Source organism: Arachis hypogaea, chromosome 19 (assembly GCF_003086295.3).
Source record: "Arachis hypogaea cultivar Tifrunner chromosome 19, arahy.Tifrunner.gnm2.J5K5, whole genome shotgun sequence".
In the NCBI taxonomy this organism is placed as follows: domain Eukaryota; kingdom Viridiplantae; phylum Streptophyta; class Magnoliopsida; order Fabales; family Fabaceae; genus Arachis; species Arachis hypogaea.
In genome coordinates this window covers 88,670,193-88,686,674 of record NC_092054.1, presented here as the reverse complement: position 1 = coordinate 88,686,674, position 16,482 = coordinate 88,670,193, and the positions used below count along the sequence as shown (strand labels likewise).

General features: G+C 36.9%; 3 non-coding genes across 3 annotated transcripts; all 3 read right to left on the bottom strand.

Annotated features, from left to right (window-relative positions):
- Positions 1 to 847: 847 nt before the first annotated feature.
- Positions 848 to 951, bottom strand: LOC112781127 (small nucleolar RNA R71). Its single transcript, XR_003191921.1, has one exon. It is a non-coding gene; the product is annotated as a small nucleolar RNA R71 (small nucleolar RNA).
- Positions 952 to 5,351: 4,400 nt separating this feature from the next.
- On the bottom strand, positions 5,352 to 5,459 carry LOC112781989 (small nucleolar RNA R71). Its single transcript, XR_003192734.1, has one exon. It is a non-coding gene; the product is annotated as a small nucleolar RNA R71 (small nucleolar RNA).
- Positions 5,460 to 13,269: 7,810 nt separating this feature from the next.
- On the bottom strand, positions 13,270 to 13,373 carry LOC112781126 (small nucleolar RNA R71). The gene has a single exon (XR_003191920.1). It is a non-coding gene; the product is annotated as a small nucleolar RNA R71 (small nucleolar RNA).
- Between the last annotated feature and the right edge of the window lie 3,109 nt (positions 13,374 to 16,482).

Below are 16,482 nucleotides of genomic sequence, written 5' to 3'. Positions count from 1 at the left end.
ACCTAACTACTTTTTTCTCTCTAATTTTCGAAAACCCCTCACCAGTTTTTCAAAATTCTTTTTAATTAACTAACTGTTTTAAATTCTAATCTCATTTTATTTCTTTGAATAATTTTTGAATTCTAACTCATAATTAAAATAAAAACAAAAATATTTTCCTACTCTTTTTAATTAAAATTCGAATTTCTTTTCTCTCTCATCTCTTTCTATTTATTTATTTAAGTACTAACACTCTTCTTCTTCTTAAAATTCGAACTCTCTCCCTCTTTCTGTGTTCGAATTCTTTTTCTGTTCTCTTATTTTTCATATGAGCAAGAACAAGGATAAGAACATTCTTGTTGAAGCTGATCCTGAACCTGAAAGGACTCTAAAGAGGAAACTAAGAGAAGCTAAAGCACAACACTCTGGAGAGGACCTAACAGAAATTTTCAAAAAAGAAGACATGGCAGCCAAAAATAACAACAATGGTGGAGATGCAAGGAAGATGCTTGGTGACTTTATTGCACCCTCTTCTGACTTCTGTGGAAGAAGCATCTCAATTCCTGCAATTGGAGCAAACAACTTTGAGCTTAAGCCTCAATTAGTTTCTTTAATGCAGTAGAATTGCAAGTTTCATGGACTTCCATTGGAAGATCCTCATTAGTTTTTAGCTGCATTCTTGCAAATCTGTGACACTGTTAAAACCAATGGTGTTAATCCTGAGGTCTACAGACTTATGCTTTTCCTCTTTGCTGTAAGAGACAGAGCTAGGACATGGTTGGACTCACAACCTAAAGAAAGCCTGAACTCTTGGGAAAAGCTGGTCAATGCCTTCTTGGCCAAATTTTTTCCACCTCAACAGTTGAGTAAGCTTAGAGTGGAAGTCCAAACCTTTAGACAGAAGGAAGGTGAATCCATTTATGAAGCTTGGGAAAGATACAAGCAATTGATCAGAAGGTGTCCTTCTGACATGTTTTCAGAATGGAGCATCCTATGTATATTCTATGATGGTCTGTCTGAATTGTCCAAGATGTCATTGGACCACTCTGCTGGTGGATCTCTTCATCTGAAGAAGACGCCTGCAGAAGCCCAGGAACTCATTGAAATGGTTACAAATAACCAGTTTATGTATACTTCTGAAAAGAATCCTGTGAATAATGGGAAAACTCAGAAGAAAAGGAGTTCTTGAGATTGATACTCTGAATGCCATATTGGCTCAGAACAAAATATTGACTCAGCAAGTCAATATGATTTCCCAGAGTCTGATTGGAATGCAAGCTGCTTCCTGCAGTACTAAAGAAGCTTCCTGATGAGCGGATAATTTATACGCTTTTTGGCATTGTTTTTAGTATGTTTTTAGTAGGATCTAGTTACTTTTAGGGATGTTTTTATTAGTTTTTATGTTAAATTCACATTTCTGGACTTTACTATGAGTTTGTGTGTTTTTCTGTGATTTCAGGTATTTTCTGGCTGAAATTGAGGGACTTGAGCAGAAATCAGATTCAGAGGTAGAAGAAGGACTGCTGATGTTGTTGGATTCTGACCTCCCTGCACTAAAAGTGGATTTTCTGGAGCTACAGAAATCAAAATGACGCGCTTCTAATTGTGTTGGAAAGTAGACATCCAGGGCTTTCCAGAAATATATAATAGTCCATATTTTGGCCGAGTTTAGACGATGCAAAAGCGCGTTGAACGCCAGTTCTACGCTGCAGTCTGGAGTTAAATGCCAGAAACACATCACAAGCCAGAGTTGAACGCTAGAAACACGTTACAAACTGGCGTTCAACTCCAAGAATGACCTCTCCATGTGTAAACTTCAAGATCAGCCCAAGCACACACAAAGTGGGCCCCGGAAGTGGATTTATGCATCAATTACTTACTTCTGTAAACCCTAGTAGCTAGTTTAGTATAAATAGGACCTTTTACTATTGTATTAGGCATCTTGGGACGTTTAGTTCTTAGATCATGGGGGCTGGCCATTTGGACATGCCTGGACCTTCATCACTTATGTATTTTCAACGGTAGAGTTTCTACACTCCATAGATTAAGGTGTGGAGCTCTGCTGTTCCTCATGAATTAATGCAAAGTACGACTGTTTTCTATTCAATTCAACTTATTCCGCTTCTAAGATATCCATTCGCACCCAAGAACATGATGAATGTGATGATTATGTGACGCTCATCATCATTCTCACTTATGAACGCGTGCCTGACAAACACTTCCATTCTACATGCAACCAAGCTAGAATGAGTATCTCTTAGATATCTAATACAGGGGACCGAGTCCGAGTTATTAGTATCTTCGTGGTATAAGTTAGAACCCATGGATGGCCATTCCTGAGATCCAGAAAGTCTAAACCTTGTCTGTGGTATTCCGAGTAGGATTCTGGGAAGGGATGGCTATGACGAACTTCAAACTCACGAGTGCTGGGCGTAGTGACAGACGCAAAAGGATAGTAAATCCTATTCCAGTATGATCGAGAACCTCGAGATGATTAGCCATGCCGTGACAAAGCATTTGGACCATTTTCACAGAGAGGATGGGATGTAGCCATTTACAACGGTGATGCCCTTACATAAAGCTTGCCATGGAAAGGAGTATGACTGATTGGATGAAGACAGCAGGAAAGCAGAAGTTTAGAAGAACGAAAGCATCTCTATACGCTTATCTGAAATTCTCACCAATGAATTACATAAGTGTTTCTATCCTTATTTTCTATTTATTTATTATTATTATTCGAAAACTCCATAACCATTTGATATCCGCCTGACTGAGATTTACAAGGTGACCATAGCTTGCTTCATACCAACAATCTCCGTGGGATCTACCCTTACTCACGTAAGGTTTATTACTTGGACGACCCAGTGCACTTGCTGGTTAGTTGTGCAAAATTATGAAGTTATGCTTGGACCATGGTACTGTGCACACGTTTTTGGAGCCATTACCAGGGAGAGAACGAACAACAAATTTTACAACCTCAGAGTAACAATTTCGCATACCAAGTTTTTGGCGCCGTTGCCGGGGATTGTTCGAGTTTGGACAACTGACGGTTCATCTTGTTGGTCAGATTGGGTAATTTTCTTTTTGTTTTATCTTTAAAAAAAAAATTTCAAAAAAAATAAAAAAATAAAAAAAATTTCTTTCAAAAATTTCTCATCTATTTTCGAAAATTATTCTAAAATTTTTTAAGAATGAATTCTAGTGTTTCATGAAGCATGTTGAAGCCTGACTGGCTGTAAAGCCATGTCTAAATTCATTTGGACTGGGGCTCCCAACCCAACATTATCAAGAGCAAGCTAGTTGTTGCTAATCCACCTGCTGTTGTTCCTGATCTACCTGATTTACATGCTAAAGCTTGATTGGCTATTAAGCCATGTCCAACCCCTTGATTGGAGCTTTGGGCTAATATTGAAAGATTCCTAGAATTCTTCTTAAAGATTTTGGATTTCTTATTTTCTTTTTCCATATGTTTGTCGAAAAAAAATTAAAAGAAAATACAAAAAAATCATAAAATCATAAAAACCAAAAATATTTTGTGTTTCTTGTTTGAGTCTTGAGTCAAATTTTAAGTTTGGTGTCAATTGCATACTCATCTTGCATTTTTTCGAAAATTGCAATCATGCATTGCATTCATCATGATCTTCAAGTTGTTCTTGATAAACCTTCTTGATTGATCTTCATATTTTCTTGTTTTGTGTCTTTTCTTGTTTTTCATATGCATTCTTGCATTCATAGTGTCCATACATGAAAAATTTCTAAGTTTGGTGTCTTGCATATTTTCTTTTCTTGAAAATTTTTCAAAAATATGTTCTTGGTGTTCATCTTGATCTTCAAAGTATTCTTGGTGTTCATCTTGACATTCATAGCATTCTTGCATGCATTCATTGTTTTGATCCAAAATTTTCATGCATTGCATCATTTTCATGTTTTTCTCTTTCATCATTCAAAATTTAAAAATAAAAAAAAAATATCTTTCCCTTTTTCACTCATAAATTTTGAAAATTTAGATTGACTTTTTCAAAAATTTTAAAATCTGGTTGTTTTTATGAGTCAAATCAAATTTTCAATTTAAAAATCTTATCTTTTTCAAAATCTTTTTCAAAAATCAAATCTTTTTCATTTTTTATTTTCGAAAATTTTAAAAATATTTTTCAAAAATCTTTTCTTAATTTTATCTTATAATTTTCGAAAATATTCTCATTAATTGATGTTTTGATTAAAAAATTTCAAGTTTGTTACTTGCTTGTCAAGAAAGATTCAAACTTTAAATTCTAGAATCATATCTTGTGATTTCTTGTGAGTCAAGTCATTAATTATGATTTTAAAAATCAAATCTTTTTCAAAACTAATTCTAATCATATCTTCCTATCATATCTTTTTTTAAAATCTTATCTTTTTCAAAAATTTGATTTTCAAATATCTTTTCTAACTTCTTATCTTCTTATCTTTTCAAAATTGATTTTCAAATCTTTTTCAACTAACTAATTAACTTTTTGTTTGTTTTTTATCTCTTTCAAAACTACCTAACTAACTATCCCTCTTTAATTTTCGAAAATAATTCCCTCTTTTTCAAAAATTCTTTTTAATTAATTAATTGTTTCAATTTTTAATTTTATTTTCGAAAATCCTCTTTCTCTCTCATCTCCTTCTATTTATTTATTCATCTACTAACACTTCATTTCACCCAAATTCGAACCCCCTCTGCCATCTGTGTTCAAATTTTCTCTTCTCCCTTCTTTATATTACATTCTTTTCTTCTTCTATTCACACAGGGGAACCTCTATACCTGGGTAAAAAGGATCCCTATTATTATTATTTTTATGTTCCCTCTTTTTCATATGAGCAGGAGCAAGGACAAGAACATTCTTGTTGAAGCAGACCCTGAACCTGAAAGGACTCTGAAGAGGAAACTAAGAGAAGCTAAAATACAACAATCTAGAGATAACCTTACAGAAATTTTCGAACAGGAAGAGGAGATGGCAGCCGAAAATAATAATAATTCAAGGAGGATGCTTGGTGACTTTACTGCACCTAATTCCAATTTACATGGAAGAAGCATCTCCATCCCTACCATTGGAGCAAACAATTTTGAGCTGAAACCTCAATTAGTTTCTCTGATGCAACAAAACTGCAAGTTTCATGGACTTCCATCTGAAGATCCCTTTCGGTTCTTAACTGAATTCTTGCAGATCTGTGATACTGTTAAGACTAATGGAGTAGATCCTGAAGTCTACAGGCTCATGCTTTTCCCATTTGCTGTAAGAGACAGAGCTAGAATATGGTTGGACTCTCAACCTAAGGATAGCCTGAACTCTTGGGATAAGCTGGTCAAGGCTTTCTTAGCCAAGTTCTTTCCTCCTCAAAAGCTAAGTAAGCTTAGAGTGGATGTTCAAACCTTCAGACATAAAGAAGGTGAATCCATCTATGAAGCTTGGGAGAGATACAAGGAACTGACCAAAAAGTGTCCTTCTAACATGCTTTCAGAATGGACCATCCTGGATATATTCTATGATAGTCTGTCTGAATTAGCTAAGATGTCATTGGATACTTCTACAGGTGGATCCATTCACCTAAAGAAAACACCTACAGAAGCTCAAGAACTCATTGACATGGTTGCTAATAACCAGTTCATGTACACTTCTGAGAGGAATCCTGTGAGTAATGGGACACCTCAGAAGAAGAGAGTTCTTGAAATTGATACTCTGAATGCCATTTTGGCTCAGAACAAAATATTGACTCAGTAAGTCAATATGATTTCTCAGAGTCTGAATGGAATGCAAGCTGCATCCAACAGTACTCAAGAGGCATCTTCTGAAGAAGAAGCTTATGATCCTGAAAACCCTGCAATAGCAGAGGTGAATTACATGGGTGAACCATATGGAAACACCTATAATCCCTCATGGAGAAACCACCCAAATCTCTCATGGAAGGATCAACAAAAGCCTCAACAAGGCTTTAATAATGGTGGAAGAAACAGGTTTAGCAATAGCAAGCCTTTTCCATCTTCCACTCAGCAACAGACAGAGAACTCTGAACAAAATACCTCTAATTTAGCAAACTTAGTCTCTGATCTATCTAAGGCCACTGTGAGTTTCATGAATGAAACAAGGTCCTCCATTAGAAATTTGGAAGCACAAGTGGGCCAGCTGAGTAAAAGAATCACTGAAACCCCTCCTAGTACTCTCCCAAGCAATACAGAAGAGAATCCAAAAGGAGAGTGCAAGGCCATTGAATTGACCATCATGGCCGAACCCACAAGAGAGGAGAGGGACGTGAATCCTAAGGAGGAAGACCTCCTGGGACGTCCAGTGATCAATAAGGAGTTTTCCTATGAGGAACCAAAGGAATCTGAGGCTCATCTAGAGACCATAGAGATTCCATTGAACCTCCTTATGCCATTCATGAGCTCTGAAAAGTACTCCTCTTCTGAAGAGAATGAAGATGTTACTGAAGAGCAAGTTGCCAAGTTCCTTGGTGTAATCATGAAGCTGAATGCTAATTTATTTGGTAAAGAGACTTGGGGAGATGAACCTCCCCTGTTCACCAATGAACTAAATGCATTGGATTAACTGAGATTGCCTCAGAAGAAACAGGATCCTGGAAAGTTCCTAATACCTTGTACCATAGGCACCATGACCTTTGACAAGGCTCTATGTGACCTTGGGTCAGGAATAAACCTCATGCCACTCTCTGTAATGGAGAAACTTGGAATCTTTAAGGTGCAAGCTGCTAAAATCTCATTAGAGATGGCAGACAACTCAAGAAAACAGGCTTATGGACAAGTAGAGGACACGTTAGTAAAGGTTGAAGGCCTTTACATCCCTGCTGATTTCATAATCCTAGATACTGGGAAGGATGAGGATGAATCCATCATCCTTGGAAGACCCTTCCTAGCCACAGCAAGAGCTGTGATTGATGTTAACAGAGGTGAACTAGTCCTTCAATTAAATGAGGAATCCCTTGAGTTTAAAACTCAAGGACATCCTTCTGTAAACATGGAAAAGAGGCACAGAAAGCTTCTCTCAAAAAATAGAGTCAACCAGAGCCCCCACAGTCAAACTCTAAGTTTGGTGTTGGGAGGCCACAATCAAACTCTAAGTTTGGTGTTGAACTCCCATATCCAAACTCTAAGTTTGGTGTTGGGAAGTCTCAACAATGCTCTGAACATCTGTGAGGCTCCATGAGAGCCCACTGTCAAGCTATTAACATTAAAGAAGCGCTTGTTGGGAGGCAACCCAATTTTTATTTAATTATATTTTTTATTAGTTATATGTCTTCATAGGTTCATGATCATGTGGAGTCACAAAAACAACTGAAAAAATTGAAGAAAAATAAAAAACAGCATGAAAAACAGCACACCCTGGAGGAGGAGTTCACTGGCGTTCAAACGCCAGTAAGGAGCATCTGGCTGGCGTTCAACGCCAGAACAGAGCATAGAGCTGGCGCTGAACGCCAGAAACAAGCATGAAGCTGGCGTTCAACGCCAGAAACATGCTGCATCTGGGTGCTGAACGCCAGAAACAAGCAGCATCCTGGTGTTCAGACGCCAGAAATGTACACTGAGGAAGAGCTGGCGCTGAACGCCAGAAACAAGCATCTGGCTGGCGTTCAACGCCAGAAATATGCTGCATCTGGGCGCTGAACGCCAGAACAAGCATCAGTTCGGCGTTTAAACGCCAGAATTGCATGCAAAAGCATTTTACATGCCTAATTGGTGCAGGGATGTAAATCCTTGACACCTCAAGATCTGTGGACCTCACAGGATCATCTCAGGATCTGTGGACCCCACAGGATCCCCACCTTCCCTCCTCATAATCCTAGATTCTTCTATATCTTCTTCTTCTTCTATTCCTTTCTTCTTTTGCTCGAGGACGAGCAAACATTCTAAGTTTGGTGTGGAAAAAACATTGCTTTTTTTTTTCCATAACCATTGATGGCACCTAAGGCCGGAGAAACCTCTAGAAAGAGGAAAGGGAAGACAAAAGCTTCCATCAAGGGTCTATAGCTCAGTGGTAGAACATTTGACTGTAAATCAAGAGATCCCTGAGATACCTCAGGGGATACATTTTCCTCCACACAATTATTGGGAGTAACTAAGGGTGGAACATCAAAGAGCACTCCAACATCCTTCATGAAATTAGAAAAAATCAAAGAGCAATGAGGGAGGAGCAACAAAGACAAGGAAGAGACATAGAAGAGCTCAAGGATATCCTTGGTTCCTCAAGAAGAAAACGCCACCGTCACTAAGGTGGACTCATTCCTTGTTCTTAAATTTTTTGTTTTTTTTTCTTATGTTAAATGTTTATCTATGTTTGTGTCTTTATTACATGATCATTAGTGTCTAAGTGTCTATGCCTTAAAGTAATGAATATGAATCCATCACCTCTCTTAAATGAAAAATATTTTTAATTCAAAAGAACAAGAAGTACATGAGTTTTGAATTTATCCTTGAACTTAGTTTAATTATATTGATGTGGTGACAATACTTTTTGTTTTCTAAATGAATGCTTGAACAGTGCATATGTCTTTTGAAGTTGTTGTTTAAGAATGTTAAATATGTCGGCTCTTGAAAGAATGATGATAAGGAGAAATGTTATTTGATAATCTGAAAAATCATAAAAATGATTCTTGAAGCAAGAAAAAGTAGTGAATACAAAAAGCTTGCAGAAAAAAAAAGAGAGAAGAAAAATGGCGAAAAAAAAGAGAAAGAAAAAGAAAAAGCAAGCAGAAAAAGCCAAAAGCTCTTAAAACCAAGAGGCAAGAGCAAAAAGCCAGTAACCCTTAAAACCAAAAGGCAAGGGTAATAAAAAGGATCCCAAGGCTTTGAGCATCAGTGAATAGGAGGGCCTAAAGGAATAAAATCCTGGCCTAAGCGGCTAAACCAAGCTGTCCCTAACCATGTGCTTGTGGCGTGAAGGTGTCAAGTGAAAATTTGAGACTGAGCGGTTAAAGTCAAGGTCCAAAGCAAAAAGAAAAGTGTGCTTAAAAACCCTGGACACCTCAAATTGGGGACTTTAGCAAAGCTGAGTCACAATCTGAAAAGGTTCACCCAGTTATGTGTCTGTGGCATTTATGTATCCGGTGGTAATACTGGAAAACAAAGTTCTTAGGGCCACGGCCAAGACTCATAAAGTAGCTGTGTTCAAGAATCAACATACTAAACTAGGAGAATCAATAACACTATCTGAACTCTGAGTTCCTATAGATGCCAATCATTCTGGACTTCAATGGATAAAGTAAGATGCCAAAACTATTCAAGAGGCAAAAAGCTACAAGTCCCGCTCATCTGATTGGAGCTATGTTTCATTGATAGTTTGGAATTTATAGTATATTCTCTTCTTTTTATCCTATTTGATTTTCAGTTGCTTGGGGATAAGCAACAATTTAAGTTTGGTGTTGTGATGAGCGGATAATTTATACGCCTTTTGGCATTATTTTTAGTAGGATCTAGTTACTTTTAGGGATGTTTTTATTAATTTTTATGTTAAATTCACATTTCTGGACTTTACTATGAGTTTGTGTGTTTTTCTATGATTTTAGGTATTTTCTGGCTGAAATTGAGGGACTTGAGCAGAAATCAGATTCAGAGGTAGAAGAAGGACTGCTGATGTTGTTGGATTCTGACCTCCCTGCACTAAAAGTGGATTTTCTGGAGCTACAGAAATCAAAATGACGCGCTTCTAATTGTGTTGGAAAGTAGACATCCAGGGCTTTCTAGAAATATATAATAGTCCATATTTTGGCCGAGTTTAGATGATGCAAAAGCGCGTTGAACGCCAGTTCTATGCTGCAGTCTGGAGTTAAATGCCAGAAACACATCACAAGCCAGAGTTGAACGCTAGAAACACGTTACAAACTGGCGTTCAACTCCAAGAATGACCTCTCCACGTGTAAAATTCAAGATCAGCCCAAGCACACACAAAGTGGGCCCCGGAAGTGGATTTATGCATCAATTACTTACTTCTGTAAACCCTAGTAGCTAGTTTAGTATAAATAGGACCTTTTACTATTGTATTAGGCATCTTGGGACGTTTAGTTCTTAGATCATGGGGGCTGGCCATTTGGACATGCCTGGACCTTCATCACTTATGTATTTTCAACGGTAGAGTTTCTACACTCCATAGATTAAGGTGTGGAGCTCTGCTGTTCCTCATGAATTAATGCAAAGTACGACTGTTTTCTATTCAATTCAACTTATTCCGCTTCTAAGATATCCATTCGCACCCAAGACAGCTCTTGGGTGGTCCATAAGTGATCTTAAGGGCATTAGTCCAGCCAGATGCATGCACAAGATCCTATTGGAGGATGATGCTAAGCCAGTGGTTCAACCACAGAGGCGGCTGAATCCAGCCATGAAGGAGGTAGTGCAGAAAGAAGTCACTAAGTTACTAGAGGCCGGGATTATTTATCCTATTTTTGATGGCCCCTGGGTGAGCCCTGTCCAAGTTGTCCCTGATGAGCGGATAATTTATACCCTTTTTGGCATTGTTTTTACATAGTTTTTAGTTTGTTTTAGTTAGTTTTTACTATATTTTTATTAGTATTTATGCAAAATTCACATTTCTGGACTTTACTATGAGTTTGTGTGTTTTTCTATGATTTTAGATGTTTTCTGACTGAAATTGAGGGACCTGAGCAAAAATCTGATTCAGAGGCTGAAAAAGGACTGCATATGCTATTGGATTCTGACCCTCCTACACTCAAAGTGGATTTTCTCGAGTTACAGAAGCTGAATTGGTGCGCTCTCAATTGCGTTGGAAAATAGACATCCTGGGCTTTCCATACTTGCTTCAAGCCGACAATCTCCGTGGGATCGACCCTTACTCACGTAAGGTATTACTTGGACGACCCAGTGTACTTGCTGGTTAGTCGTGGGGAGTTGTGAAGAAGTGTTGTTAATCAACAATTCTGTGCTACCAAGTTTTTGGCGCCGTTGCTAGGGATTGTTCGAGTTTGGACAACTGATAGTTCATCTTGTTGCTCAGATTAGGTAATTTTATTTTATTTTTATTTTTATTTTTTCGAAAAAAAATTTCAAAAAAAAAATAATAATATATATTTTATTTTGTTCTTCAGAATTTATAAGAATGAATTCTAGAGTTTCATCATGATCTGTTGAAGCCTGGCTGGCTGTCAAGCCATGTCTAATCTTTTGGACCGAGGCTTCCACTTATCATTTGCAAGAGCCTTTTGATTTCCATCAATTTGGCTGTTGTATGAAAATGCTCTGCTAAAGCTTGGCTGGCCATTGGCCATGTCTAATCTTTTGGACCGAAGCTTTCACATAAAGCTTGGCTGACTATTAAGCCATGTCTAAATTTTTGGACCGAAGCTTTAGACTAACATTGCATGACTCCTAGAATTTTTATTAAAAATTTTGTATCTCTTTATTTTCTTTTCTTAAATAATTTTCGAAAAAATCCAAAAAAAAAATTTAAATAAATTAATAAAATCATAAAAACCAAAAATATTTTCTGTTTCTTGTTTGAGACTAGTGTCAAATTTTAAGTTTAGTGTCAATTGCATATTTTTTATTTTCACAAAAATTTTCAAAAACTCATGCATGTTGTTCTTCATGATCTTCAAGTTGTTCTTGATAATCTTCTTTGTTTGATCTTTGCATTTTCATGTTTTGTGTCTTTTCTTGTTTTTCATATGCATTTTTGAATTATTGGTGTCTAAAGTTTGAAAATTTCTATGTTTGGTGTCTTGCATGTTTTTCTTTTCTTAAAAATTTTCAAAAACAAGTTCTTGGTGTTCATCTTGATATTCAAAGTGATCTTGGTGTTCATCTTAACATTCAAAGTGTTCTTGCATGCATTTTTTGTTTCGATCTTAAATTTTCATGTTTTGTGTCATTTTTGTGTTTTTCTCTTTCTTCATTTAAAATTCAAAAACAAAAAATAATATCTTTCTCTTATTTACTCATAAAAATTTCGAAAATTTGGTTTGACTTAGTCAAAAATTTTTAAAACTTAGTTGTTTCTTATGAGTCAAGTCAAATTTTCAATTTAAAAATCCTATCTTTTCAAAAATCAAATTTTTTTCATTTTTATTTCATGATTTTTGAAAATTTTAAAAATTAATTTTCAAAAGTTTTTTCTTATTTTTAATTTTCGAAAAATTTACTAACAATTAATGTGATTGATTCAAAAATTTTAAGTTTGTTACTTGCCTCTTAAGAAAGGTTCAATCTTTAAATTCTAGAATCATATCTTTTTGTTTCTTGTTAGTCAAGTAATCAACTTTAATTTCAAAAGTCAAATCTTTTTAAATTTCTTTTTCAAATCTTTTTTCAAAATAAATTTCAATCATATCTTTTTCAAAACTTAATTTCAAAATCTTTTCTAACTTCTTATCTTTTCGAAATTGATTTTCAAATCTTTTTCAATTAACTACTTGACTTTTTGTTTGTTTTACTAATTCTTATCTTTTTCAAAACCACCTAACTACTTTTTTCTCTCTAATTTTCGAAAACCCCTCACCAGTTTTTCAAAATTCTTTTTAATTAACTAACTGTTTTAAATTCTAATCTCATTTTATTTCTTTGAATAATTTTTGAATTCTAACTCATAATTAAAATAAAAACAAAAATATTTTCCTACTCTTTTTAATTAAAATTCGAATTTCTTTTCTCTCTCATCTCTTTCTATTTATTTATTTAAGTACTAACACTCTTCTTCTTCTTAAAATTCGAACTCTCTCCCTCTTTCTGTGTTCGAATTCTTTTTCTGTTCTCTTATTTTTCATATGAGCAAGAACAAGGATAAGAACATTCTTGTTGAAGCTGATCCTGAACCTGAAAGGACTCTAAAGAGGAAACTAAGAGAAGCTAAAGCACAACACTCTGGAGAGGACCTAACAGAAATTTTCAAAAAAGAAGACATGGCAGCCAAAAATAACAACAATGGTGGAGATGCAAGGAAGATGCTTGGTGACTTTATTGCACCCTCTTCTGACTTCTGTGGAAGAAGCATCTCAATTCCTGCAATTGGAGCAAACAACTTTGAGCTTAAGCCTCAATTAGTTTCTTTAATGCAGTAGAATTGCAAGTTTCATGGACTTCCATTGGAAGATCCTCATTAGTTTTTAGCTGCATTCTTGCAAATCTGTGACACTGTTAAAACCAATGGTGTTAATCCTGAGGTCTACAGACTTATGCTTTTCCTCTTTGCTGTAAGAGACAGAGCTAGGACATGGTTGGACTCACAACCTAAAGAAAGCCTGAACTCTTGGGAAAAGCTGGTCAATGCCTTCTTGGCCAAATTTTTTCCACCTCAACAGTTGAGTAAGCTTAGAGTGGAAGTCCAAACCTTTAGACAGAAGGAAGGTGAATCCATTTATGAAGCTTGGGAAAGATACAAGCAATTGATCAGAAGGTGTCCTTCTGACATGTTTTCAGAATGGAGCATCCTATGTATATTCTATGATGGTCTGTCTGAATTGTCCAAGATGTCATTGGACCACTCTGCTGGTGGATCTCTTCATCTGAAGAAGACGCCTGCAGAAGCCCAGGAACTCATTGAAATGGTTACAAATAACCAGTTTATGTATACTTCTGAAAAGAATCCTGTGAATAATGGGAAAACTCAGAAGAAAAGGAGTTCTTGAGATTGATACTCTGAATGCCATATTGGCTCAGAACAAAATATTGACTCAGCAAGTCAATATGATTTCCCAGAGTCTGATTGGAATGCAAGCTGCTTCCTGCAGTACTAAAGAAGCTTCCTGATGAGCGGATAATTTATACGCTTTTTGGCATTGTTTTTAGTATGTTTTTAGTAGGATCTAGTTACTTTTAGGGATGTTTTTATTAGTTTTTATGTTAAATTCACATTTCTGGACTTTACTATGAGTTTGTGTGTTTTTCTGTGATTTCAGGTATTTTCTGGCTGAAATTGAGGGACTTGAGCAGAAATCAGATTCAGAGGTAGAAGAAGGACTGCTGATGTTGTTGGATTCTGACCTCCCTGCACTAAAAGTGGATTTTCTGGAGCTACAGAAATCAAAATGACGCGCTTCTAATTGTGTTGGAAAGTAGACATCCAGGGCTTTCCAGAAATATATAATAGTCCATATTTTGGCCGAGTTTAGACGATGCAAAAGCGCGTTGAACGCCAGTTCTACGCTGCAGTCTGGAGTTAAATGCCAGAAACACATCACAAGCCAGAGTTGAACGCTAGAAACACGTTACAAACTGGCGTTCAACTCCAAGAATGACCTCTCCACGTGTAAACTTCAAGATCAGCCCAAGCACACACAAAGTGGGCCCCGGAAGTGGATTTATGCATCAATTACTTACTTCTGTAAACCCTAGTAGCTAGTTTAGTATAAATAGGACCTTTTACTATTGTATTAGGCATCTTGGGACGTTTAGTTCTTAGATCATGGGGGCTGGCCATTTGGACATGCCTGGACCTTCATCACTTATGTATTTTCAACGGTAGAGTTTCTACACTCCATAGATTAGGGTGTGGAGCTCTGCTGTTCCTCATGAATTAATGCAAAGTACGACTGTTTTCTATTCAATTCAACTTATTCCGCTTCTAAGATATCCATTCGCACCCAAGAACATGATGAATGTGATGATTATGTGACGCTCATCATCATTCTCACTTATGAACGCGTGCCTGACAAACACTTCCGTTCTACATGCAACCAAGCTAGAATGAGTATCTCTTAGATATCTAATACAGGGGACCGAGTCCGAGTTATTAGTATCTTCGTGGTATAAGTTAGAACCCATGGATGGCCATTCCTGAGATCCAGAAAGTCTAAACCTTGTCTGTGGTATTCCGAGTAGGATTCTGGGAAGGGATGGCTATGACGAACTTCAAACTCACGAGTGCTGGGCGTAGTGACAGACGCAAAAGGATAGTAAATCCTATTCCAGTATGATCGAGAACCTCCAGATGATTAGCCATGCCGTGACAAAGCATTTGGACCATTTTCACAGAGAGGATGGGATGTAGCCATTTACAACGGTGATGCCCTTACATAAAGCTTGCCATGGAAAGGAGTATGACTGATTGGATGAAGACAGCAGGAAAGCAGAAGTTTAGAAGAACGAAAGCATCTCTATACGCTTATCTGAAATTCTCACCAATGAATTACATAAGTGTTTCTATCCTTATTTTCTATTTATTTATTATTATTATTCGAAAACTCCATAACCATTTGATATCCGCCTGACTGAGATTTACAAGGTGACCATAGCTTGCTTCATACCAACAATCTCCGTGGGATCTACCCTTACTCACGTAAGGTTTATTACTTGGACGACCCAGTGCACTTGCTGGTTAGTTGTGCAAAATTATGAAGTTATGCTTGGACCATGGTACTGTGCACACGTTTTTGGAGCCATTACCAGGGAGAGAACGAACAACAAATTTTACAACCTCAGAGTAACAATTTCGCATACCACTTCCTCTGAAGAAGAAGCTTATGATCCTGAGAATCTTGGAATGGAAGAAGTGAATTACATGGGAGAATTCTATGGAAACACCTACAATCCTTCATGGAGGAATCATCCTAATCTCTCATGGAAGGATCAACAGAAGCCTAATCAAGGTTTCAATAATAATAATGGTGGAAGAAACAGGTTTAGCAATAGCAAACCTTTTCCATCATCTTCTCAGCAATAGACAGAGAATTCTAAGCAGAGTTTCTCTGACTTAGCAACCATAGTCTCTGATCTAACTAAGACCATTCAAAGTTTCATGAATGAAACAAGGTCCTCCATTAGAAATTTGGAGGCACAAGTGGGTCAGCTGAGTAAGAAAGTTACTGAACTCCCTCCTAGTACTCTCCCAAGCAATACAGAAGAGAATCCAAAGAGAGAGTGCAAGGCCATCTACACGTTCAACATAGCCGAACCTGGAGAGAGTCAAAAGGCAGTGATTTCCAGTGAGGAAGACCTCCATGGACGTCCACTGGCCACTAAGGAGTTTCCTAATGAGGAACCAAAGGAATCTGAGGCTCATATAGAAACCACAGAGATTCCACTGAACTTGCTGTTACCATTCATTTTGGCATTATTTTTACATAGTTTTTAGTATATTTTAGTTAGTTTTTACTATAATTTTATTAGTATTTATGCAAAATTCACATTTCTGGACTTTACTACGAGTTTGTGTGTTTTTCTATGATTTCAGGTATTTTCTGACTGAAATTGAGGGACCTGAGCAAAAATCTGATTCAGAGGCTGAAAAAGGACTGCAGATGTTGTTGGATTCTGACCCTCCTTCACTCGAAGTGGATTTTCTCGAGATACAGAAGCTGAATTGGCACGCTCTTAATTGCGTTGGAAAGAACACATCTTGGGCTATCCAGAAATATATAATAGTCTATACTTTGTCCGAGATTTGATGTCCCTAACTGGCGTTCAAAGTCAGCCTAAAAGTTCTAGCGTAAAACGCCCAAACTGGCACCAGAATTGGAGTTAAACACCCAAACTGGCACCAAAGCTGGCGTTTAACTCCAGGAACAGGCTAAGCACGAAAA